Raw genomic sequence first — 7,775 nt, forward strand, 5'->3', positions numbered from 1 at the left:
TCTGAAGTCAGCCACTGCAACTTGCTCTTTTCCAGACCAGTGAAAAGAATATCTCATTTCTCTTCGAAATTGGTGACCATCACACAAAATACTTTGGGGGCTATTTGCAAAACAGCACACAGGCTGTGCAAATGACGTTATTACAGATGTAATGCCACAGACCTGCTAGCCCCACATTTTGAGAATAAAGAACATTAATCATGTCTTCCTTCCATTTCAGTGGACTGTAAATTAAACTCACATGAATAACTCTGAAGAGGAGCATGAATGCATACATGTATACACGGGGTAGGGGGTGTTAATTAAATATATGTGAAGAGCGCATTGACTCATAATTTGAAGCACTGGGTCCCAGGCACTCTCCTCTCAGTAGCCATGTGACATTGGTAAGTCATTAGGCTTCCCCATGGAATGGGAAGAGTATCCACCTCAGAGCATATCTTTCCTCTGCTTTGTGTTCAGTGCCAGTATGTATTAAAGTTTTGGATTAAATAATTTCTAAGCTTTCTCTAGTTCTAAAATTCTATTATTGTGGCTAGTTCTCTGCTTTATTCTATCATTCAATATAATTTTAAAAGTTCAAGCCACACACTCCTTAGCATTCAGCAGAATTGTACCAATAGAGTTCACCATGGATTAGGGTATATGTCAGGTAGTCATCTGAATCTGTATTTTCCCATTTCTCTAAAATAAGCATTGTTTATTTGTGCCAGTTTTATTTGATTAAGCAGCCACCGCTTTCAACCAGATCAAGAAGAATCTCACAAAATTAATTTTGAGGGGTGAAGGTTCGGAGTTAATATTAGTTTGTAGTCACCTTCCAGCAGACTGGTGGGATAATCCCTACTATTCTTTTTCTCTTGCTGCCGGGTCATATGGCTGGACTACATTTCCCAGCATCCCTTGCACTTGGGCATAGCCATGTGACTTATTTTTGACCAAATGAATGTGATGGGAGTACTGTGTGCCTTTTCTAGTTCTGGTTCATAAAATCCTCACACAATCTTCCACTCTCTCCATCTGCCCATTTAACAGAGAGAATTTCCAAGGACTTCAAGGAGGTGTGGCCACAGGATGCAAGGTTCCCATGTCCCTGAGTCAGAGCTTTGAGAAGAGCTACCCAGAAAAAGTGCCTGACAAGGAACAGCCATGTTCAACTGGTGTTAAAATAAAAATGATCGTTAAGCCTCTTAAATGTGGGTGTTATTAATACCAGAGTTAAATAACCCTTTTTAATACTGTCAAATGGGAAATGACTTTGATGCAATGATAACCTGTAAGTGTACTATCAGGCAAACCACCTCAGAGGTCAGAGAACAAAAAGGTTCACAAAGCAAGTTAAAATGTTCCAGTCACGTGGTTTATCAATTTAATTTGAAACATACAGAGAGTAGCAAGGAAAAAAGAGAGCAGGGTAAATTAACACACTTAGGATGGACCTTGTTAACTAAATCCGGGGGTACATGAAGTTCACACGTCTGGTGTCTCCCGCTGCTTCAGGAAGCTTCCTCATGATGTGGTTAGGAGGACCAGAGCTGGAGTTCAAGCAACACAGAGCCTCAATGATACCCCTGGACCCTCTCCTGAGGGGAGACTGCCCTACAAATCCTGGGCTCCCTCCTCCTCCGGAACCTCTCACCAAAGCCAACCATAAGAAGCCTGCAGGCCCAACACTTGCCACACCAAAAAAATGGAAGATGAAAGGAGCAAAGGAAATACGAAGGCCCTTACGTCGTTTCAAACATTCCTGTCGTTTCTCCCAGTCCTGAAGAAAAGGTCCGGAGGATGTGCCATGCAGTCCTTTTGTCAATAGCTAATGTCCCAACAAATAACAAGGAGGCAGCCCCTTCCTGTCATGAATTATGAGGTATTATTTTCTTCCTCATTAGTTAGCGTTGTGAAACCCTCCAGAAAATCTTCTATCTTCTGCAGCTGCTTTCCTTAAGACAAATCCAAGTATAATAAATGGTGTTTTGCATATTGAGAGGACAATGGTGACTGCCAAAAAAATCCCTCTCTAAAATATCCTACATTAACCTAATTTATATGCCACCATTTAGAGATGGGCAGCTTATAAGAAATTATAAGAAATTACTCACTCTGCTGCCAGACATTGCCCAAGAACTGAAACTTACAACTTTCGTGTAGCTTTAAGAAAAACTCTAACAAAAATACGTGACCATGTGAACACACTGCTAGGCTCCTTCTCAGGACCTTGAAAGCAGCCTTCAAAATGAGAGGCCCTAAAGCTTAAGCTTCATTCATTCATGGTAAATCCACCTCTGACTGAGTGTATTCTCGAGCTGCAGATTTATTCTAGAAGGACGCGGGGTCTCTCCATTCAAAGGAAGCCTGGAGAGACAGCGCCAGAAAGAGACAGAGTTCTGAAACTGAAAAACCGAGTTTCCACACTTCCGAGCAATTAAAATCACAGCTGAACATGGATGTTGCCACAACATCCCGTTCACAGCTATTCTTTATTCCTCAGAAATAACCAAATAACCAGATGATACTTGAAATGCCTTAAGCAAAAAAAGTGGGGTGGAGGGGGGCGGGGGGAGGGCTGACAACTAATCCCCAAGTACTAGGAGACAGCTTTTGTGTTCTGCTTTGTCGCACCGTCTGAGGGAACACTCGCCGACACACACGCGCCTTCATTATGCCTCAGAAAGGAGCCTGAGAAGAAAATATCAGGCTGCAAAAGGTATCCGCGTCTCTCAGCCCAAGTCCTTTCCAGGCTCGCCGTCCCTCGCCCCCGGGGTCCCCTCACAGATGGCGGGGGAGGGGTGGGGTGCGAGGAGCAGGCCAGGCTCAAGTGGACCGGGTCATCTTCCTGGTGCTTTGTCCCTGGCTTTTATTTCCTGGGAATCCCGCAAAGTCACACAATTGGGACGAGCCGAGCCCCCGTGCGGACAAAGACAGACCCAGTCTCCTCAGCGCGGGCCTCTCACGTCTCCTCCTCGTGCCCTCGAGGCGGACGCTGGAGGGAGCAGGAGGTAGACCTGAGGCCGACTGGGACGCCGGCGTCGTCCTTGGGCTCCCGTCAGTTCTTCCCACGGAAAAGCAAACGCGACGGGAGACCAGGCCGCCTTCTCCGGATGGACTCGGCGGAAAGCGCAACTTTTCCTCCGCAAACGGCTCGGTCCTCCCCTCGGCAAACCGCGGCGCCTGTGGAAACATCTGGAAAGCCGAGCGAACTGGGTGCTGAACCAGATTGTAGAGATCGCGTGGACCCGGCCTCCTTCCCCTAGGCCGCCGTCTGTCTACCCCACCCCGGGCGAGAGAGGCCGGTCCCCGAGCCCCGACGCGGCCCGGACCCCGCCGACTGCCGACTGCGCGGCGCTCACCGAGGGGCGACGGGAACAATGGCGGCGCGCTCAGACGGGAGCCCGGCCCTGGGGCTGCGCTGCACGACTGTCGCTTTTATCCCGAAGGGCAGTCTAGGGAACGACGGCGTCCTACTCTGCTGGCAGAGCATCAGTCCTCCACGGAGGGATCTGCCGTCAGGACGACTCGGGCAACTTCAAAGGCCCGCGGGTTCGCGCGACGGAGTGCAGCGTCGTCCACGTGACCCCCGGGTCGCGCCGGGGCGGCGAGCGTCCTCGTTCCGCGCTGCTCGCGGGCTGCCAGGCCCTGACAGGAAAGCGAGTCCCCGCTGTAGAGCCAGAAGAACACAATTACCTCCTTATCCATTTTTCAACAGCCTCTTCCCTCGCCAATCTCTGCTAATAAGTGCGGCTTATCTTTATTTACCAGGGAGCGCCTCTCGCCGCGGAGATACCAGAAGGCCCAAGAAGGGGAGCTGAGAGAAGAGCGTTTTCTACAGAAATGACGAGGAGACAGCAGTTTTCTATCTCAAAAACACACAGATGTCCTTCTCCTTAGCGGAGCCTGACTCGTTACAGATAGTTAGGGGACAGCTTTGAAAATTCTTGACAGAACGCCGGGTGGCCCGTAATAATGGGAGTTCCCATCTAACAGTTCTGGGTTCTTTTCATCCTTCCCTCAAATGAGCTAAATACCATAAAGCCAACTGGTCTAGCCCTTGTCTCTGAGCAGAGACACATGTCACCGTTCAAAATTCGTAGATTAAGGGAGCTTAATAAGCACTCATGGTTTGGTTTGTTTTGTTTTTCTTCCTCATAAACCAGGAGTGAAAGCCCTTATTCTGAGTTCAGATACCAGGAATTCCTTCTTACTGAAGCACACTTCCTGACTTTCCTGCTAAAAATGCTACTTCCCTAATTAGGTAGTTACTATGCACTCTAACAGCAACTCAGTCATGATTGATTTTATGGACTTTAGAATATGCTGGAACATACCACTGCTGTGCATAAATATATATAAGATACAGCCAAGATAGGACTCTCAATCATTAAATCTGTCCATCTGCATAATTATAGAGACCGAGAAAAGTGAGTTTTGGTCCTGTAAAATCCAATAGACCTTTATCTGAATTTCATGGGGAGCTGTAGGGAAGCACATTCCCAAAGTGAGTGTAGTAGGTGAAAGTAAATGTCCTCCTCTAGGTCAAAGTATTACAAATTTCCCAAGCAAAAAAAATTCCCCCTTTCCCCTAGAAAACTAGGTTCTGTTCTGCCTGGTCACCTACAAAAGACTTCAAAGATCAGAGATGGTCCTAGGAGCTATGGAACTATGAAAATATATCTTATTCATTTTTTTTTTGAATACCTAACCCTAAGCATAGGGACTGGTGTTGATGATGATGATGATAACAGGAAATACAATTTAGTCAGCATTTAAAATGTGCCAGGGACTTCACTGTATCCTTTATGTGTGTGAATCTATCTATTCCTCACAGCAACCTATGGGGTAGGTACTATTAAGCACCTTCTTCTATAAACAAGGAAATTCAGTAAGAAACTCAGAGTGTTTGTTATGTAACTGCACAAAGTCATAACTCTAGTAAGTGGCAACAATGGGATTTAACCCAGGTCTTTCTGATTCCAGAACCTGGAAATTGAACTTCTTTTTTTTTTTTTTTTTAAGATTTTGTTTATTTATTTGACACAGAGAGAGATCGCAAGTAGGCAGAGAGGCAGGCAGAGAGAGAGGCGGAAGCAGGCTCCCTGCTGAGCAGAGAGCCCGATGTGGGGCTTGATCCCAGGACCCATGGGATCATGACCTGAGCCAAAGGCAGAGGCTTAAGCCACTGAGCCACCCAGGTGCCCCGAAATTGAACTTCTATAATAACAAGCTGATGCATCATAGATGCTTAATAAACTTATGTTGAATAAAACTGAGCAGATGTAATGGAATTCGGTGGGATGCTTCTCTCCCTACTTCAAACTCTTTTCTGACTGACAACGGCATCATTTGTTACAGATTACAGTATTAAGATAGTTTTAGTACTTCAAACCAGACTACAAGTTCACTGAGGACAAGGTAATATATTCTTCATGGTAATAATACTGGCTTATGCTCCAGGCTTTATTACATTATCCTTATAATTCTGAAAGGAATATATTATTTCCGTTTTTCAGATGAGGAAACAAATGCAGACAGGTGAAGAAAAACTTCAAAGCTAGTAGTGGGAGATACAAATACCTTCCATTTACCTCCAAAGCCAGTGCACTTTCAACTCTGACCCATGCCACCTTTTTAATCTTTGTATCCTTAAGATGGCATAAAATACAACATTGGTAGTGAGCATGAACCACATAGTCACCATCAGATCAAAGCCAAATAAGAATCACTTTTATTTGTCAACCTTGCTCTGCAAAGACTAGGCTACTTACATTACTCAGGTCTTGAAATTCATCATGATCCAGGAAATTTGGGTATTATTATCTTGCTTACTCTTCATTCATGCCTCTGTCCCCTTGCTAACCTTGTGAAAATCATGGAACTTTTGCTGATGAAGGGAAGAGAAGAGATGTCACACTCTCGGTCTGGTCTGGTTCTCTGTGTGATCTCATTTGCTTGGGTAGGCAATAGGAAATCTGCAGGGAGGACTGGGTGGACTGGAGGTCAGAGTCTATTTATGCGAGAAGGCTAGACACAGAAGGAAGCCCTCCACTTTCTCTGTCCCATCTACTCCTCATCTCAGGGCCAGCACTACATTAGTGTCTGCTGACCGGGCTGACAGTGTCCCATGTAGCCTCCGTGTCTTATGTTATCCTTGGGGGAAACAGGCCATCCTTGGGGGAAACAGCAGCTCCAACTTCCAAAGGAACCACAGAGTCTTTCCAAATCCTAACATTGCCATGAGGCACCTCCACTTCTCGGGTTAGGACATTCCACTAGAATCTACTACCTCTTCTGCCTGTCCAGTCCCACCTCTCTGCAAGCCAGAGGCAGGGTGTCTGCCTGAAGGGAAGGGTGCTTCCTTGAACTTAGACTACAAAGATGTAACATTTTTGTTCTCACCTTGGGCCTTCTCTTTGGGGTGATGACCAGCTAGTAACTAGGAGTGTGGGAAAGGGTTACATTTCCTTGGTACTTGGTTACTTTATGTGAAAGAATGTAAGAATGAACATAAAAACAAGAAAGAACAGAAAGAGGGATATATTCCAAGGCCCATCAGCCCATTCATGTCTGAAATCACCAAAAGAGATTTACCTAAAGAAGTATTTAAGTTGAGTTTTCCAGGGATTTCCAAGAAATGCATTTATAAAACAAACCCAGTTTCAATCAAACCCTCCAAACAAACTGATATTACAGCTTATGTGTGCACTTAGCTTTCCACTTAGTTGTAAGCAAGGAGGCAGGGACCATATATTCCTTGTGCTCCCAGCACCATGTGTGGTCCACAGTAGGTACTCATTAGGAATTTGTTGAATGCATATTAAGAGTCATTAGAGCTGGGGCCCTGGGTGGCTCAGTAGGTTAAAGCCTCCGCCTTCAGCTCAGGTCATGATCCCAGGGTCCTGGGATTGAGCCCGGCATCGGGCTCTCTGCTCAGCGGGGAGCCTGCTTCCCTTCCTCTCTTTGCCTGCCTCTCTGCCTACTTGTGATCTCTGTCTGTCAAATAAATAAATAAATAATCTTTTAAAAAAAGTCATTAGAGCTAAGTGAAATAAGTCAGTCAGAAAAAGACAAATACCATACGATTTCACCCATGTGTGGAATTTAAGAAACAAAACAACAACAAAAAAATAGACAACCCAAAAATCAGACTGTTAACTATAGAGAACAAACTGATGGTTACCAGAGGAGAGGTGGGTCGGTCGATGGGTGAAATAGGTGAAGGGGATTAAGGAGGACATTTATGGTGATGAGCAGTGGGTGATGTGTGGAAGTGTTGAATCACTATATTGTATACCTGAAACTAATATAACATTGTATGTTAACTCTACTGGAAATAAAAAATTAGAAGATTAAATTAAAAACAGTTTTAAAGGAGAAAAAAGTCATTAGGGAAGCTCATTTGTCCTGCAGGAGTTAAATATAAAGGAGTAATGGAGAATACTAGAATGGAGACACCCATGTGGACCTCTGGCTCTCAGTGGAGCTAGAATCTTTGGACCTCATGAAAAGTAATAGGGTCTCATGGTGGAACTCTTTGGCCTCTTGACAACTGCAAGGGAATTTGAAGAATAAATGTTTAGACCCAAATTACTAGTCATGTGATCACATGTGAGACTGAGGATCCATGACAGGACAGCAGAAATGAGGAACTTGGCATCAGCTATGAGAATACACTTCACTCACTTGGATGGAGCATAGAAGCCAGAAGACTAGCTTCGGACACCTACCTTGCTTCCCAGTCCCGCCAAAATTAGCTTTCAGCATAAAGCTCCATTGCATATGGA

General features: G+C 45.1%; 1 long non-coding RNA gene across 1 annotated transcript; it reads right to left on the minus strand.

Annotated features, from left to right (window-relative positions):
- Positions 1–1,346: 1,346 nt before the first annotated feature.
- On the minus strand, positions 1,347–3,648 carry LOC125085979 (uncharacterized). Its single transcript, XR_007123062.1, has 2 exons — positions 3,348–3,648; positions 1,347–3,180 (listed from the first exon to the last, which is right to left on the minus strand). It is a non-coding gene; the product is annotated as an uncharacterized LOC125085979 (long non-coding RNA).
- Between the last annotated feature and the right edge of the window lie 4,127 nt (positions 3,649–7,775).

The sequence above is a fragment of the Lutra lutra genome, chromosome 15 (genome assembly GCF_902655055.1).
Source record: "Lutra lutra chromosome 15, mLutLut1.2, whole genome shotgun sequence".
Classification (NCBI taxonomy): Eukaryota; Metazoa; Chordata; class Mammalia; order Carnivora; family Mustelidae; genus Lutra; species Lutra lutra.